The sequence below is a fragment of the Anser anser genome, assembly GCF_964211835.1.
Source record: "Anser anser genome assembly, chromosome: 14".
In the NCBI taxonomy this organism is placed as follows: Eukaryota; Metazoa; Chordata; class Aves; order Anseriformes; family Anatidae; genus Anser; species Anser anser.
In genome coordinates this window covers 17,605,584-17,625,162 of record NC_139735.1, presented here as the reverse complement: position 1 = coordinate 17,625,162, position 19,579 = coordinate 17,605,584, and the positions used below count along the sequence as shown (strand labels likewise).

Here is a 19,579-nt window from a genome sequence, read left to right as displayed (position 1 = left end):
CAGCCTTTCCTATTGTGTGCAATTTGAACATGTAGTCTATTTGAATTGTACAAATTAATCCATGTGTACATTTCATGGTTTAGCTGAATGTCTGGGATGATGCTTTCCTCAGATAAAGTACTCTCTCAGAAAAGCTATGTTAAATACACAGTATTTACAGGACTTGCTTTCTGTGCATTTAGTAGCTCAGAATTACTCAGGATCAACCATATCAGACCTTGGTTCCATCTTCCCTTGCTTGATTCCTCTGATGCTGCAGGGTGGGTTACACTGCCCATCTCAGCATGACTACTTGCTTTATGTATGTAAAAAATAAATCTGTGTGTATTTGGCTGAAGAGTACGTCGGTGCAATATCCAGTGGCATCTTGTTAAAGAAATTAAGGAAATATAAGGTCCCAGGAAAGATGCATGAAAAATACCTTTTGTCTGTGAAACATGCTATCAGTGTCTGTTGATCAGACAAAGTCTAACCAACTTAGACTTTAAGAGCGGATCCAGCTCTTCTCAAAGAGTGGGAAGAATAATGGCACCTAGAAGGAGGTATGCAAACCAAAAAATAGTTTTATTGCTTAGATCAAACGAAACTATTTGTCACAGCTGCCATTTTCCTAATGATTAGAATATGAAGAACAAGTAACTTCTGAAGATCAGCAATACTGTACCTTGCTAAATTGTGTCATTCAGAAAAAAGGTGTTCAAATGTCTAACATGAATTATGATTTATTTAAGGGAGTGCTATTCCTGGCTTCCATGATTTAATGTGATTAGCCTTTCAGAAAATGAAAGCTATATTTTAATAGCTCAAAAACACCGTATTTGGTGTGTGGGACACATACAGTGTAATTATGGAACTAATGGGGGGTGGCTTACTGATGTGATTGGTGCAGATCTGCTCCAGTAGCTCCTGTTAATGAACTGTCTGCCTATGCCAGTGCCAAGCTTGGACGAGTTTATGCACTGGGCGGTGGGTTAGATCAGTGAGAATCTCCTCGCGATTCTGTAAATGAACTGGGTCTTACGGCAGTTAGACTTCAAAACTATCTTGACTAAAAATATTCTCTCTACTAATTCGTCTTTGAACATTAAAACACATCTGGCATTAACTTGTGGTAACTAGCAGTATTAACAGGAGTAAAGAAAGCCACAGTGGTTTCACAGGAGCAGCAGAACTACATTCCTGATCCAGCCCATGACTTCAGCAAGTTCATGTGTGCTGCCGTGGTGGAACAACCGGTGTGCATGGGGGTGAAAGAAACACCAACAGAGCACACCGGTGATCCACGTGTCCATCTGTAGCATCTCTGACAAAGAATAGGTATTTCAGGGGAGCACATAACAAAGGCTGTGATGGACCATTCTGAAGTGACTTGACTGTAGTTTCTTCCTAGCTCCGGCAGTTTGTGGTTCTGCTTTCTCCTCACACTCAGACTAATTGATCCCAGCCTATTGACCCTGGTAACTCCAGGTTAGCTGTTAGCAGCTGTTAGCTATGCAGCAGAAGCATTCGATGTCCTTCAGTTTTAGGCCACTGGTTATGATACGGAGCTTTAAATACCACAGGTGATTATCAAGATCCAGTGTATGTCATAGTAAACTGGACCCAAGTTTTACAGTAAAAACAATATAGTAAACTGCAAAATGTATGGAAACATTTGGAAGATTAAAGCAAACAGATTTTATATGGAAATTAATAAGAACTGAAAGTGCTATCTTTAAGTAGTCTTTAAGCCATTATGTTGTTCTTGAATCAATATGCATCAGTGTCCTGACTTTTTTTTTTTTTTTGACCACTGAAGGTGCTAGAAATTTCTGTATTGACAACTCACTGCAGAATTTTTTGAAGGGAAAATACTCATTTAAAGTTTTTTTCACCTTCAGGACCCAGTTATCTGGGTCTTTGCCCACACTAAATGACAATAACAAGTAACTTAAATAGGCAGGTTATGTAGGTGGGGTAAATCCGTGACTTGATAGTTTCTTAAGCATCAGCAAGAAGTGAAGCTAAAACGTGAAGCATCAACTTCAGGTTATGTACTTTTCTTCGTAACTGTGAGTGTTCAAATGCAATTATTACTGTTTTGTTAAATGAAAGGCTAAATAACAGAATTTATTTCTTTCGCAAAGTTTCAATTCCGTGGCAAATATGAATACATTTGAATTAAATGCTAAATTAGTGACAGAATTTGGCGTTCTCATCTGAGGATATGCTATTTGGAAGCAAAATTAAAAGGAAATTGGACTGCAAAAAGCATTTCAATTACTGAATAATGGCACTGCATGCAAGATTCTTTCTTCCCTATTGAAAGAGATTTATGTTACCCATTAAGTAACAAGCAGCAAGAACCTCCCTTATCACTGAAGAGAATAGTGTCCACTAGAAGTTAAAGACTGGTTAATACACTTGTCTTAGTTAGATTTCAGCTGGAGTCAGTTTTATTTCCGGATTTATTATCTGTCAAAAATTACTGAGTTCTTCTGAGGACTGATCTGAGGAATGTGGCTGGAGTCAAGCCATTGGAAGTAATCCAATACAGACATAACAAAAAAGCATCGTAACTGAAAATTAATACCTTTTATTGAATTGTTCTACAGGGAAAAAGAATGGGGTAGTTGAATGATTATCTCACATTATAGATGCTCCATTCCAAGCCGGAGCTGAGAAGTGTTGGCAAAGGAGAACATAGGTGCCTCCCGTGCCAGTAATGCTTATGGTGCTGGAGTTAGCTACGTCTCACTCTGTATGGGTCCATGTTCTGTTATCTTACATAGGCAAAACTTCCCTCAGCACTGATGTATCTCATTAATATATGCGGTGGTGTTAGGTTCTTTCAGAGATATTTAATTTCCATGCAAGCTACCAGAATAAAACTTAATCCTCTGAACTTCACTGTGTGTTAGTAAGAAAAACACTTTATGGTCCTATTAAAAAATTGTTTTAAATAAAAATGGATTTGAACTCTACAGAAGTTTTCAGAGAAGAAAAGATCATTGAAACATATTTTGGTGCAGTTTTCTCATTTTGACTTACTTCACTCACAGGTGAGAATTTCTGAGGAATTTTTTTCTTCAGGACAAAATAACGTCTTCATGGATGCATTCCTTCCCTGTCCGTTACCCCAGCCCTGCGCATCAGCTGTTTTTTCCAGTCTGAGTTTGGTGGCTCCCTGTCACTTCCCTCTCACTTCCTTACCGCAGGCTGTGGCATCCTGCTCTTCTGCTGGTTCGCACTTAGCAGTGTTAAGCATTAAAAACTGGGCAGCTGTCTTCATGGGGCTTCTCTGCCACAGCTGTACTCTGGAAGTGTCCCTTACTTCCACTCCCTTCCACTTTCTGAGCGAGACCTCCTTCCACCCAAGGCTGCCCATCTTATTGAGACAGGTGAGGGCCTGGCTGTATTTCCCAAGAGAGGTTACGCCAACTAGTAGTTTTTGCATACATTACACTCAATTTTATTTTGAAAACAAATCATAGAGGAAGCCTAAAGCTGATTATGTTTGTCCTCACAGGCAGCAGTTAACATTGAGGTGAGGAAAGGACTTAAGCAACTAAATGTTGTTTGAAACTGTAGAGATATTTTTTATATAGCCTTCATAAATGTTCACTGTTGTTTATCTTGCTAGGAAGAAAAAGGAACAGGGCCTTAAAAATAAATGAAAAGAAAGCGAACTTTATGGGATGTATATGTTATGTGTATACTCGTGCCATGTGCAGAATTAACACAGTGCATTACCGATAGTGGCAGTGAGTATCTGTCACAGTAGAATTAATTACTTAGCTTTAATTAGGGCTTCTGACATTTTACATACTGATTTTTTTGTTGTTGTTGTTGGGCTGGCTGGTTTGTTGATAAGGCCTAAATATTTTCCCCTTCATAAATCTAATTCCTTGAGATTTATTCCCTTTGGACAGAGCCCCGCAGGGGTGCCGTCTCAGGAGGGAGTGGGAGTAAGTCACCAGGACTCGGCCCCTTGAGAGGGCCCCGGGTGTCTTTGGCATGCAGGAGGCCTCGCTCCTAGGGCCCGGGCCACAGGCCTCGCTCCTAGGGCCCATGCCTTGCACACGCTGCACAGCAGCACTGCTCAGCATACCTCTTGAATGCTGCTAATTCCCTACTCCCTCTTTTACACCAGCTTCTGTCAGTTAGCACCTCTCTGTTTTGCATATTATTTTACCAGCAGCTTTTGCAGCATAGCAAAAGCAGCATGTGAAACGTAGGTCATTTACACAGATATTAATCTGGCGGTTCTTTATTTAAATGAGATGCCCAGGAATTGTATCTGGGCAAATAAGATCATGTTCTGCTGCATTAAATAGAAGGTAGTGTAGTCAGTTTGATAATAGTTTTCCTTTTCTTTCTGCTGCAGAGTACGAGGAAGCTGGGGAAGCCTAATTGCACTATAGTAGAAAATACGCACATGTATGAATTGCCAGGCAGAGTTCCCTCTAAGTAGTTTACTTACATAACTCAGCATTTAAATTTAAGATTTCCTTCACTTGTATCTTTGCTTCATCCTCTAGATGAGATAATGCAGTTCTGAGTACATAAGCTAACCTCTAGTCTTCCTAATAAAAGATTTATTATTAAAAAAAAAAAAAGAGTGAGTGTAAACGAATGTAGCTCATCATTTTAATCATAGGCCAGGTCATCAGATCTGCCATATTTTGGCACAGCCCTATCCCACTTAAATCTAAGTGCTTCCTTTATGAATTAATAAATACACTTGCTAATTTTATTCTAATGTGTAAAGCCAAAAGTATATTAAATGTTTTAAATCAAATGAATTTGAATCTTGAATTATTGTTAGATTTTTGACAATGGCTGATTTGATTACCCTGGTTTCACAAGTCACAGGAAGAGCTAGACATTTTGGATATTTTTCTTCATAAATATGTATCTTTAGATTATAATCGTATGCTTATCAATAAATTTCTTTTGCTGTTGTATCACTGAAAACGAAAGCAGTGGTGTGAAAGAGCAAATGGATTCAAAAGATAGAAAATATGATTTTGTCATAAAGATCATTTCCTGGCAGAAATAAGATGGAGCTGGTAGCACAGTCGGTACAGGTCCTGTTGTTGGCTTTTGTCCTGATGTGGTCTTCTTGGAGCTTATGATATGATTAAAAAATAAGTAAAAAACGGTGCTTGCAATTGAGGTTAATTTCTGCTGCTGGTCAGGCTGTGACAACTACCAGAAAAACAGCCTCGAGTGCTTTTGAGTTTTACTTCGCTTGACCCAGAGCCTTTTGGAGGTGGCCTCCAGACACCAGTAATTTTCTATAGAATCTCCTGATAAGCTTCTAAGCAAGTTATAAGGGATCTGCCAAACATAGTTGGATGATTTGAATGTGAAATAAAACCAAACATTTAAAATATTAATTCAAAAATTTAACTTCGAAAGGTGAGAGATGATACCAGCGCAGGCCAACAGCTTTCAGAACAGTTATTAGTCTCCACCTTAAACAGCTTCTTCTCAATGGGAAAAACACATTTGTAACTTGTTTCATATTAGCCCTTTATTCCACTCAACATGTCTCAGAAGCCTGTGGTGTATAACCACAGAATCTCGAATTAATAATCTCAAATGTATGCAGACTTTTGCAGACTTGGAATTAAAATTTCTCATGGCTGCATAACTCCCATGTTCTATTCCTATAGTTTGTCTTTTCTCAATAAAAAATTGCCTTTTTTTTTTTTTTTTCCCCTCATTGTAGAAGAGAGGAGACTAACACAGAGGCTAAATTAGCTATGCAAAATGTGGACATGTTTCAAAGATGACATCATATCAGGATTATTTTTTTCTGATCATTTGACCATCTACAATAAAGCCACACTGTTTTGAACGATGTGTCAAGACGTTGATCTCAATTTTTCTGAGACATTAGATAAGTTAAGCTCTACTCTGTTCTTCTTTTAGTTTCCCAAAAATTGGCCTAAATAACCACTGTAACATTTTCTGTCTTGGACTTCTCCCAGGAACTGCAGCCCCCTGCTTTCACCAGAGGCTTTCTGATGGCCTGGGGACCAGTCTCGCTTCCCACGTGACTGGAGAGTCCTTAGTTGCACTGTATGACTTGTTAGATATGGTACAATAGGCTTTCTCTGGCAGCTGGGCTGGCACAGAGCTGGTTCTAGAATAGGAGATGAACAAAAGGCTACTGAACATCAGCTTCTCTGTTTGTGTACTGAGCTGCTGGAATAGCACCAAAAGCTCTTCAGTTCAATTTAGAATCCACTGTACTGTCATCCTCAGGAACCCCCCAAGGAATTCTTGTTCTATTGACATTTTATTATGAAAAATAGTATACCAGATATCCTGTCAGTGAGCATAAGTACACATCTTATTGTGGTGAACATTTGTCTTGACTGTTTAGTGGGGTTTTAGCTGCAGTGATGTGCCTGACTTAGAAATTGATGACGTACTGAAGACAAAAGTTGTATAACATAGATGACTGTTTTGTTGTGATTCAATCTAAACTGTTAATGGTACATGGAGCCCAATTCAACATAATGTTTAAGACTAATTTCACATGTGCTTAGCCTTGGCATAAAATCAGGCACATGCTTAAATGATTTCCTTAATTAAAGCTTTATAGTAAGACTTGCAAAATACTTTCACTACTTTTCTTTGATTTTATGAGCTTTTTTTTTTTTCTTCCCTACTGTTTGGCATAGAGTAAAGTTAAAATATTGCAGATGAAGTAAAATTGATGGAGATGGGGACACCAGCCTGGCAAGCGCACATTCATTAAAAACAGATTAGCTAAAAACAGACTCTGATAATCCTGTAATCAAGACTTGATACACAAAACCATGGAAATGCTAAACATGTGCTGTAAATAAATAGATGATTAATTTCCTTTATTCCAATATTTATGCCTTAGTGAGAAATTATATTTCTCCTAAAATATCATTTTCTTATTATCTTAAGATTGCACCTCCTTTGCAGCTGCACGATGTGCAAGAAATAAAGAGATAATTAATAGTATGAAGGTAGAGTTGGTCCTCTGAGAGAGAGAACTTCACAACACAGTCTCATATCTGCTTGTAAATACTGCAGCACTTGCCAGATACTGAAGCTGAGGGACAGAGCATGCCTTTAGCCCACTTTACACCAAAAATCTTGCTGGAGGAATAACGGTGGCGCATGGGAAGAGTGCAAATCTGTACCCAGCAAAGACTGATACCTAATACCACAATGGGAGCTTTTAGCTTCCTTCCTAGTAAATTTGATTAAGTTTCTCAAAGAACATCTGAGGTGGAATGAAAAGGAGGGAGGAGTGTTTTGTATGAGAGATTTGAAAAGATTCATTACTAGGGATTACGCTTAATGAAACGCATCCTGAGTGTGAGGCTGTGTGGCTGGTGTGCTTAATACATACAAATTAAATCTTCTTCTGGAACTATAGTAATAAAAAATAATGAATTAAACATCAGGACCAAGAGATTTTGGCTTATTAATACATTGTAACCCTATTTAGAGGATTCCAATTTACTGAACGCAGATGTTGCCAGTAAAATAATTAGAGTAAAAATTTTGTATCCAGCAGAATATCAAATATATTAAATATCAAAGTTTAATAAAGATTTAAAACCCTATTAAAAGTTAGGTAAAAGGATTAGTGGTGGGTAATGTTAGACAGTTTAATGGTATTTCATGTAGCTAAACTCTGGAAAATGAAACTTAGTGTTCAAAATCAGTGTTCTGAAAAGAACATATCAAGGAACACAAAGACATTGCTCTTTAGCTGTGACATATTTATATGTTTGTTTTTTTCTTCCTTTTTTTTTTTTTTAAATGAAGTTCTTTTGAATAATATTCTCAACGGGTAATCAGGAAGGTCATAGTACCACAGGCAAAACGGTTTTAAACCAGTAGCAAATTTGAAAAGAATGCATCTTAACAGGGAGGTTGTTGGACAGACTCCGTCAGACTCACGCTTGCTGCCTTCCCTCCTGTGCACAGATACACAGCCCATGTCTTCTCTAGCAGACCGTACCAGAACTTTAAGAGCCACAGGTGCTAAAGATTTTATTGGTAAAAATAAATGCATAGAAATATTTTCTTGGTTTTTTTTTTTTGGTAAGTACACCTACTGCCCTGAGCCTTATCTGAGTTTCTGTTTAGCTGTAGTTCATAGGAGAGATGCGGACCCTAAGAGTCTCGGTACTGATTGACCTCTGGCTTCTGGCCACTTAAAGGGATGTTAGGAATCTTCTCAACTGACACCTCCCAGCCATCAGATAGCCTGTCTCATGGATCATGGAGCCTTTTAATCAGTAATGGTAACTGCCTTCCTCTGTGTTTAGGGTGATTGTAAAAAGCAATATCTATACAATCATAGAAGTGCAGCCAGTTGGAGAATGGCCCTTTTATTACAATTCTTTTTGAAAGGATACATTATTTTACTTTTTTTTCGGAGGTCTTTGGCAGACTTGAAAGCTGAAGTTGTGGGTTTAACCAAGTCTTGCTTGTCGCTGAAGGCAGAAGCAGGGGCATCATCCCTGGGGAACGTTGTCTTCCTGAGCAAAGTATTGCTGGTCTAGGGATATTACAGAAATGAGAACTGATACAGTGAAAACATGCAGGAGGCATTGCAAGGATCAATAGGATTGCAATTCTTGGCAGAAATGTGTGGAAATAAAAGGGAGATTAAACAGGGATTGGGAGAGCACTGTGAGAACCAAGTATCAGAATGTTAAATCTAGCAAGAGCAGAGTAGTAAGGAAGATAGAATATGAAGAAAGGTTTATAAAACAGGGAGAATTTTATGGTACACAAGGACAAAGAACTCAGCATCTATTAAAATGCTGAAAGCATCTTTTGAGCAGCATTTATTTTATTTATTTTAATTTTATTAAACTTTTACTACTCTTAGTTACTTTTTAATTTAAGATCATGAACTTAAGTGAACTTAAAATCAACTTATAATCATAACCTTTCTAACTTTCAGGCCTCAGAAGCTTTAATCAGCATTTCAGGAAGTAAAGCTAATTTTGTCCCCATAACAGAATGGATGACATAATAAAGTTCCTTGGGGAGATAGTTACTAAAATTTGAGGCTGTACCAGCAAAACTCAAATAGAAAGAATTAATTAAGACCCAGTCAGGACAGAACCATAGCACGAGCTGTGCATCTTGGCAAGGCCGTGTGGATGGGAATAGGTAGCAACAACTGCAAGAAGCTGGCCCTAAAACAGCACCGTCAGCTCTGAGAAATCCCCAGACAGAGGTTTAGGAAAATGAAAATGTGTTGCTGGCAGGAATACTCATCAAATTGGAATTAAGGTGCATTGTTACAAGAATAGAAAATGAGCTTGAGAAAGAAGCACTGCTGGAGCTCCATCCCAGCACTGTGCTGTTTACAGAAACATGAAAGCCTCAAATGAAGTTCCAGAAGTTGTCCAGGTGCCAACTGTATTATTTTCTAACTATGTTTGACATAGCAGCATTTTGATTAATCCTTCCATATCGGTTTCCAAATACTTGCCTTTAAACCTTTGTTTCCATTCCTATTTCCCAGACCCATCTCCTCATTCTTCACTTTGAAAATGTGAGTATTTTTGGAAGATAATGATAAAGGCAAGAAAAGTACTTAGTCTTCTTTTAACAAGAGTCAAAATACTCCAGTCTCACACTAGAGAACAAAGGCTGAAATTGCAAACTTATGTTGATATAATTTTATTGTGCATGCTATTAGCAAATTCGTACTAGAAGATAAACATCACTCATCACCACTTGTATGTTATTAAGATTATTTATGAATTTAAAGGTGAAAAAATAACTTTGTTTCCTCATTATTGCCATAATTAATAGCATTTACTCCATAAACAGAAATTTTAACACCAGAAGAAGATAGAGCTCTGAAAATACATTCAGAAGATTGACTGACTCAGGAGATTCTCTGTGTTCATTAACATTCCTGATTTAACTGTGTTAGGAGAACTAAATATATGGACTGCATAAATAAATAAATACATAAGTTATAGAGATGATACCTCATCAGTTTGCACTTGTATCTCTAGCTGGGCTTAAAGTGGCAACCTGAAGTTGTCAGAAAGAATTTATAATTTAAATACCCCAGCTAGGTAACCCAATTTTCTTGAAATATTCTTAAAAGGATTCCATCTGCTCTCTCTTTTCTGAAACGAGTTCTTTGCATTATAATAAAAGGAACAGAGAGTGGTCTGAAAAACAAGCTTCTGATCTGCAGTTAGCACACTGACTACAATAAGATGAGTACCCCAAATGCCCACCAGCTTTTTCACTGATGAAGTTACTACAAGATTTAGCGCAACGCTTTTTGTTTCCTTTGGTGTACAAAAGGATGGCAGTACAAAAATAGAAAGATTCATCTTTGAATCTTGGGTTGCACCAATACAATCCCATTGCAAAGGATGAAGCAGCTGAAACTGCTTTGTTTCACTCTTCCCCCTTTCTCTAGTGTGTCTTCAGCCTCTGGCATCTGAGAATGCTGACAGTATACAAAGCTAATTTTCTCACCATTCTAATGCGGTTATTTTGCTACATTCCCTTTGCTAAAGTGAGGAAGGGATTGCGCATATCAGCCTGATGTTTTCCCGTCTGTCAGCGGCACTGAATTCTGTGTATTTTTACGTGTATGTATATGTAAGCATTGTATTTATTTCTCCACTCCCATACACAGGATTTGCAGCAAAAAGGAAGAAATTTTCCTTTTTTAAAGGATGACAAAAATTACTCAGGGTCATATTTCAAGTCAGTGAAATTAAGGTTTCTCTTAGTCTGATTTCCCCACTGATCCCTGAAGTTATAATTAGCACGATTCCTAACATGCTGGTTGTACTGAAATACTTTTATTTCGTAGCATGCCTTTTGAGAGTCTGGCCCCGTACCTTTGGTTGAAACAGAAAAATGCAGTCCTCTGCTGTGCTGATTTTTTTCTGTTTTGTTTTTGGTGTGTTCTAGCTGATGAATACCCTGAATTTCTGTTGTGGTTTTCCCTTTCCACAATCTTCCAGAACCGGTAATTTTGCAACATGCACCTCTACTTCAAACTCCTCTGGGAGAGTTGTTATGTCGGTCCTAATGTTATCAGACAGACTGATGTCTTCTGCGAGTTTGTGCAAAATGAATGGGAGATCTGACTACCACGAGTAGGTGAAGAAGCTTCGGGGTGAAGTGATCAGTATCACACTACTTAAAAACTGTAGAGTTTAAAACTGAAATCAGATTAAAACAACCTAAAATACTCGCCAGTATTTTATGCTGCATCAGTAGCTGTTATTGGGCTTCAAAAATCATTGTGTTGCTGTGATACGTCTTCTTTGAATTATCTTAAAGGTTAGCAGTGACTTGTATCCACCTTTCTTTTAAAGGAAGATGCAGATCTACTGAAAATACTCATTACCCTTTGTGGAAGATGTAGATCTGGTGGAAATATTCATTAACCTTTGAAAAAACAGATTCATGCCATCTTGCTAATACGTTTTTTTAGTGCATTCTGCCTCTGTTCTGGGCTTATTATGATGTCTGATCAGATGCTTGCCACAAATTTTGTATAAAAGTGAATGTCAAAGTTAGTAGCCTGTTTAGTATTTGCTGGCTCTGAATTTCCATGGAATAAATTAGGTTTTCTGATGGATGGTGACTGTGAAGTTTACTAGCTTTTCTAACTAGCCTTTTTTTTTTTTTTCCGCAAACAGTAAATTGTCATAGTCTTGTTTAAAAGTAAACAACAGCAGAAAAAAAGAAACAAAGGAAATACATCTACTTGCACAGCTCATTAAATAGATCCACTGACATTTAAGATTCTATTCCAAAATTTTATTTAATTTTCAAGTGGCCTAATTCTGCTAGAATGACCCTGTTACCTATCATGCAAAGAACCACTTAGTCACCACTCAGAAGCCTTTCAAATGCATGCCATCACCATCACCCAACAGTTACATCACTTAGCCCTTTGGTGACGTGTAGTTGTCCTTTGGTTGGGCAGAATCACCTAATGCTCTGCGAATAACAGCAGTGCTTTCCATAGCAAAAGAGTCTGTATCCCAACCCCTTTATTTACCATCTCTAGCTCTGCAACTCTGAACAAGTCATCTGTCTGTCTTTGCCAAAAAAGCTGAGTAACTTCAACTGAGTTCAGCAGAGTAGGCTCTAGTCTTCCTAGTTAGACTAACTTTTATTATGAGGGTTTGGGGGGAGTTATTGTTTAATGATGTAATGGAAATAGGAATGACAGGTATGCTAGTGCATTGTACAGCACACAGGGAAGAAGGTCAAATAGCACTTTTCAGAGTGGGGTGACAGCTTTGGAATTAAAGGGCATAATTTCATAGTAGTAAGAAAAATGCAATTTTAGGGATTTTCAGAAGGATTTTTTTTTCTTTTAATGAAGACATGTTTCTTAAAGGAAGAATTGAACCAGTTGTCAGTGGGGATTTACAAAGTACTTAAAAAAAAAAAAAAAAGGAATTGTCCTCTCATCAGGCACTCGCCATGTATTGAGCTATAAAGAAGTGGCAAAAAAAGGATGACATTCTTTTTAAAATTGCTGCTTCAGCTCTGGTGAGACATTATATTTTAGCTGATAAGTGCTAGGAATAATGTTTTGCATAAATATTCCACAATATTGAGCAGATTTTGTGTCTATAATTAGAGCTTTGATTTACTCACAGACAGAATTAATTAGGGAGTAATAGCTGTACTGTAATTCTTCTATTATAACACAACTACATTTCTTTTCCTCTTGCTGAAATCAAAGGTATGCAGATAGTTCTTTAACCTTCCTTAGAACACTGTAAAAATATTCTGTTTAGAAGATAAATATCCTGGTAGTAAATACAACAATGTATTCTGCTGTCCATACATAATTTTATATTTAGCTTAAACTTCATAGGGTGTGTTCCAAGACTGCTTAAGCTCTTGAATAAAGAAAGATACGAAAAACAGTGCCTGACCACAACCTTTAAATGAGATTTCTAACAAGTAAATTCTGTGTTTACTCTCAGGCCCTTGGCGATGTAAGAGTCCTGGAACAAGGAGTCTCATATAACATCCTTTTTCAAGTCCATTTGTGCAAAACGGGGGTAGATTTTACTCATAGTTCACCAAAAATTTTTTTTCATGTAAAAATGGGAGTCGATTAGTGTAGTTGATAAGTGTGAAGGCTGATGTTAAAGAAGTAAGTACTGGAACAAAAGCTACTGAAACCATCTCATCTCTTCCTTAGTGCTTACTCTTGTGCCACCTTAGGATCTGTTTGCTTAAGAGCAGCATGAGAGCTCAGCTGGAATTCCCCAGCACTTTGTGTCCTCTCTAGAGCCATGGGACAGGGGTGAGACTAACTGTAGAAAAAGAAAACTTAGAAATGAGGAGACATTTCTTCTCAGAAAGAGCAGTCAGTCATTGGAACGGGTTGCCCAGGGAGGTGGTGGTGGCACCGTCCCTGGAGAGGTTGGAAGTTCAAGGAGACGTTGGACATTGGAGAGGTTGGACCGTTCAAGGAGAGGTCGGATGTGGTGCCTAGGGATATGGTTTAGTGGGTAACATTAGTAGTAGGGTGATGGTTGGACCAGGTCATCTCAAAGGTCTCTTCCAACCTGAATGATTCTGTGATTCTAAGTGACCTGCCCTGAAATGGCAGTGAACAAAGCAAGATTGCAGCAGCAGTTCCCAGGGACTTTGGTGGATCTTCTCAAGGTCTTCTCTCCAGGTGACATATCTTCTCTCCAAACAGTCAGGGAGGCAGAAGCGCTGCTTGGCATGGGAGCAAGGTCAAAGAAAGGCAGCTCATCTGTGGAACAGGGAGAGCAGCGAGGTGCGTTGCTGCAGCAAAAACAGGATATGGATTTGAACCATCTTTTGGCTCCAGAGATTAATTTTATCAGTCTATTATATGCTATGATAAAGCTGAACAGCTGGAGAAACAAAAGGCAGGAGAGCAGCTTGTATTACAGCCTGTCCATTATATTTCCACCATGATCTGACAGCGGCCTAACAGGAGCTGAGGCCCATTCTCTGCTCCTCTGTGTGAGGAACCAAGAACTTCTGTTTCGCTTTGCCATCAGCTGTAATGGTGGTGGTGGTGATCAAAACAAGAGTTGCCCCCACTTCTGGGTCGTTTTCTCCCCACAGACCTTTTGTTCTAAGTGGGCAGGTCTGAGAGCCGGGTGGTGTTAGCAACCCACAGGGAGGAGCACACCTTTCTTTCACTGACTTCTACAACTTGCACTTGATGCACTTTACAACTCATTGATATTGAATGAACTTAGAATTAGTGAATCATTTAATCTAAATTAAATTATCTTGGACACTTAAGTAAAAGTGTTTAATATTGCTTCAGTAACTTTGGGGGATTTTTTTTTCCTTCTCCTCCTGAATCTGTTTTACTTCCTTGTACTTGGAAGAGGTTGTTTTCAGCTGTCCTTGTTAGATCCTTCTCTAATGGAAAAAAATAATTTCCCAGTTCAGTTCTTACTCTCAGCAGCAACAAACTCTTCTCCAAGTCCTATAACTGACTGTTCAAAGTTCTGTACTGTTTTGGCCTTCCCTGTGGAATGAAGTGGATTACTAGGTCTCAGAAAGGAAAAGCAAAGAGTATTTAGGAAGCAAATTGTATTTAGGAAGTCGGGTTCCTATTTGGGTGACCATCGAGTCCTCTTTAGAGATGAACAATGCGATGCATTTTAATGTGGGTGGTGAATTGATATATTAGTAGATACATAATATTCGTGTCAAGAGCAGCTTGCTCAGCAGATGTCCGATTTTCAGAAGCCGATGCCTAATGAAAATACACACCAAATGTGCACACACATCTCTTCTGGTCTGACATAATGAATTGCCTTGTGAACAGTGTTTTTGTATGTAGTCTTTGTACAATTTTTGCAAGGTATGCACTGGTACTAACTTCTGAAAAGCTGCCCTGAATATCCAACCTCTCTGTCTTCTGTTTTCTTGTCACACATTCTAAATGTTTTTTTACGCTATAGGCCCAGGAATACCAGGGCAGCTGTTGCCTGACAGTGCAGTCACCATTACAGTATTTAACGCTCACACTGGCAAGTTTCCTTGGGGCCACGGTTTGCCGAGGCAATCAGTACTCTGCTAACAAGCTAGAGGCAAATGATGGTGACCATTTTGTTTCTTTCAGCCCACTTCCCTTTGTGTAGCTGGAGAAGGGCCTGAGCCAAATAGACTGTGAGACAAAAATTATGCTGAATGGTGTTTGCTGTTTACAAGCAGCTCCTGTGGTGGCGAGCAGCGCAAGGCCGCAGCTCGTGGGGGCTCCTCGAGGTGCCGGGGCAGGCAGTGGTCTGTGCTCCAGAAGGCCCCGCTGAGGGAAGCCCGGCTGGCAGAGGGCTGATGGGGATACAAGTCAGCCTTTTAGATTCAAAAAGAAAACCATACATGCCAATGAGAAGTGCTTCCATTTGATTAAATATCCATTAACTGATATGTTTGCGGGCAGCGTCCTCATTTGCTGCTGGTGGATCCCATGGCCTAGTCCCCCAGTGGAAATGGTTCAGAGCACCATATCAGAAAATTGCTTTGATGAGTCACAAGTTTGCCAGTTTGACTTTAATAGAAAAATTGGAAGAAAGTATTTGAGTTATGATTGTGCTGGGTTTTTAAGAATGCATGAGTGCAGTTTCTGTTCTTCACATTTAATTCAGGTTTCGAGAACAGAGAATGGTATGAGAAATACGGGCATGATTTAATAGTTGCTTCAGAACAGCGATGAAAATGCAAGTGGTGTACCGGTGATGTATGAGTAGAAGAGATTTGGTCATAAATTATAAAGAACACCTCTGAAGGTGACACAGATTCCAGTTGTAGCTCAGATATTTGACGATCTTATGAAAACTGTTTATGTTTAGATTTAAGAATGGTTATAAAATTATACTCCAAAAATATAATTAGCAATATCTCCTTATGGGATTCCAATTCATCTCTTAAATGAGAATGTATTGCTGAAGGAATGCATCAGGCTGACAGTAGAGTTATCACTACAGCTTCCTGGCACTGTCCTAACAGTTTATCTTGGGGTTGGTGGAGAAATCTAAAAATCAATCCTTGACCACTCTGTTACTGCTGTTCTTAGGAAATAAGAAGCAACCAGAAACAATGAGCCAACATTCTTGGTTCCTCTGAGAGTCTTGGTGGTAAGTTCAGCTTTTCTGACAGTCTCTGAGGGTCTTCTGACACCTTTATTTTTGTAGATGTTTGCATCCACATAGAAATGACATTGAGTAGGGTTGTAGGCTCAAATTGTCAATCCAGAATTTCAGGTCCGCAAGTTAAAAAGACATCTCCTAGGCATGATCAGATCAACTCTTATCATGCATGTCCTTGGCTGGGACATGTGGGAGACGTGTAGTTAGGTTCAGCATTCCTTCCAAGCACTAGATTTTCTGCTCAAGCTTCCTAGACTTCGTGCTTACAGAGTGCCTGCATGGGACTGTACTCCTTGGTCACAGGTGACCTTGGTCATAAAAGGTCTCAAAAAGGAAATCTGGACCTAAGGTTTGAAATCTGTTGTCCAGAGGTTTCCTTTCAGGATGTTCTGAGCAGGGCTATTCATGTAATTGGGGTTAAACTATGGAATTGACTGATAGCTAAAGGAGTCAGGGTTGACTGTATGTTTATAGAGGTGCAGAAATGGGAATTTAAGTAGAATCCAATAATTAACCATATTCTCAGTGAAAGCTGGATACTTAAGGATTTTTGGAATTCATGCAGTTTACTCATGTGAAGCTTTGGGTGTACAAATGTTTGATGGATCAGTTTGATCATTTCAAGTGTTCTTACAGGACTAGGTCACTGAACTGAAGTCTTACACCGATAAACCAGAATCAGATAAGTTGTTTCAATTAGTAATTTCTCCCTAAGATAAGGACATAGACCTCTTACATTGTGCAGGCCAACAATTGAGAAGTTGGATCGTTGTTTTCAACTAGTAAATCTGCAAAAGAAGTTTTCGTAGGGGTCACCAAGGTAGCAAGTTCTGATCCCTGCTGAGGCTGGTGGCTTGGAAGAAGTCAGGAAAGTCAAAATTCTCCATGGAGTACTCGTTTTTGTCACTTCTTTCTATTTTTAGATCATTTGCATCTCTCAGCACTGAAAGACCAGTGCTTTATTATCTTCCAGAATTCTGACCATTTCAGAGGCAGAGAGCTCACTTGGTTCTGCACTTCTTTCCTGTACGAAAGGAGCTCAATTAAACATATAAAAGAATCAAACTTTACTGATTAATTAAAAAAAAAAAAAGTTGCTATGATGTAAAGTCTATTTTAAGATGTAACGCAGCAGGTAGAAGTTTGCTAGGAATATAGTGTTCTTGCTAGTAAGGAAGATGTGGTAGAGTAATAGTGTACTAGGAATAAAACCATTAATATGGCAGCTAAAATGGGCCAGAAAATTAAGCCCATTTGTAGTTTTTATGGAAAAACTGTGCTTCAGCACTTGGATAACAGTTTACTACACTAGTCAGCCCTCTAAAGTCTCTGAGTTTTACAACTTAACGCTATCCATCATCATGTCCTAGAGGGAAAGACGTAATAGTTGGTTACAAATTTACCTGAAAGGTGATACGCTTTGTTCATTGTTTCTGTTGTGTGTGTGAGCGCATACAGTTATACAGCAAATTCTGCAGTTTCCTTGCACTTAAAGCAACCAGATCAGATAGTGCTGGTGCGCATTGTGGGCTTTTCAGCAGCAATCAATGAAACTGCAGCAAGACAGATACCAAAGAGTGACATGAAAGGGGAAAGGCTCTGCACTTTTTTCTTAGACCTGCATTCATGTTTTCATGCCATGCAGTTTCCTGAAGTCTTCAGTTACTCATGTGTGAATTTTATTTGAATGTTAATGAGAGAAAAACATCCTCACTGTAACGGGTGTTCAGACCACAAAACAGTTTTACTGAATATTTAACACAAATCATTCACAACCTCCTTGTGATGATGCAAACTGTGACTAAGTGGCAAATGAGTTCTGCAGCAGTCGATGTGGTGCAGGATAAACCCCGTGCTTTACATCCTCCAAGGAGAGAAGAGCATGGGCCAAATTTTTTGCTGTAGTGTATAATTGGTAGAGCTGCTCAATGATTGTGATCAATAATTCTTGAACAGTCAGAATTAACTACAAGCTCACTAAACAAAGATTTATAATCAAAGTGCATCTAGTAGAGACCTGATAGTGTCCAGGGATCCTGTGTTAGATGGAGTTTGAGCTGGGACGAAATGTGCTGAGCCTTCTTTTGATATGTGCAAGACGAAAATAATGCAGACTGCTAATGCTCAGAAAAACAAAAGCTTTTCTCAGCTTAACTCCTGGTGAGCTATTTGGCATAAAACCAGCTGTTCATGACTTACTGTAATAATGAAGACACTCACTTCATAGGTTTATTCTAATCACAATTCTCTGCAGGATTCGATAGAGTATGATGTATTTGTGAGCTTTCCTGGAGCAGAGCTTGCATACCTTTAGACTGAACTACTGCAGGAAAAACAACTTGGATTATAATATTGCAAAGAGGTCTATTTGGCATCTGTTTTTGATGATGTTAGGTAATTATGATTTTGCAGTATGAAATTCATACACGTCTCCTACTGGATTTGAAGCCACAGTTTTAATTTCAGTTACAAAATTACTAAAATTTTGCCTCAAGACTTAAAGTGTTTTTTTGGGGGGGACAGTGATTTCTTAGACTTTGGTACATGGAGTTATGATGTACCAGAATTTTTAAATGCAGCTGCTTTTAGACCTTGTAAACTTTTGAAGCTTTGAGTTTACTGTATTCTCTTTCAGAGATGAGTGCCCCTGTTTTTTTCAGTCCTACAGTATATTTGGAGCACGTGTGATAACTTGTGTACTGGAAAGATTGTAATAGACCTGCTGAAAATGTCAAGATGAACAATTCAGGTAGAAAGAGAGAGAAGAACCGTGCTGGGTCTCAAATATGTTCCATTTCTCAAGTTTGTGGACTTCAGTAGTAAAGCGTACATATATGAAAGAGAAAGTATAGCCATAAATGTATTGCAGAAATTCACGCTATAAATCTTACCCTGATCGGGGCGGGGGGGGAACTTTCTTCGAATTTGTTTGTTCCAGCCAGACTTTTATGTTGCTGCTATGGTTATGAGATCTGCAGCCTCTACTCTTTCACGGATTAATCACCTCACAGTTAAAATCCCTCATCAAGATTACATGCCAAAAAGGGCAATAAAAATAATAATAAAAAACTCCAGCAACAAACAAACCTGAAGAGACTGCAGCAAACTGTTTGAACTGAGACGATTCAAAATAAATCTTGAAGCTTTCCAGTACCTAGTCAGAATGAAGAAACCTTGTTTTCTTTCCAGCTATTTCTGTGGCTTACTCAGAGTGGCTTACTAATGTCAGTTATTTGCCTTCCCAGTTTGCCAGCCTCATTCACAGCAAGGTGTAGAGCGACTTGGCAGGAAAGCTGCTAGCAGCGTAACAAAGGGAGTGCTTCTGCTGCTCTCGGGGTCACCCTACCCTACTGGCAGCTGCGGAATAAGCATGGTACTGGGAGCTACTTGGGGGGATCTGGGGACTGCGAACTTCATGG

General features: G+C 38.8%; 1 protein-coding gene across 21 annotated transcripts in view; it reads left to right on the top strand.

Annotated features, from left to right (window-relative positions):
• LOC310881738 (uncharacterized protein) overlaps positions 1–19,579 on the top strand; it is a 796,919-nt gene that overhangs the window by 307,136 nt on the left and 470,204 nt on the right. For 6 of the 21 annotated variants that reach the window (XR_014572537.1, XR_014572538.1, XR_014572539.1 and 3 more), the window contains exon 5: positions 10,951–19,533. The exons of the other annotated variants lie outside the window; for them this stretch is intronic. The gene's annotated coding sequence lies outside the window, so the exon portion shown is untranslated. The remainder of the gene's footprint in view (positions 1–10,950; positions 19,534–19,579) is intronic. 21 annotated transcript variants of the gene reach the window in all.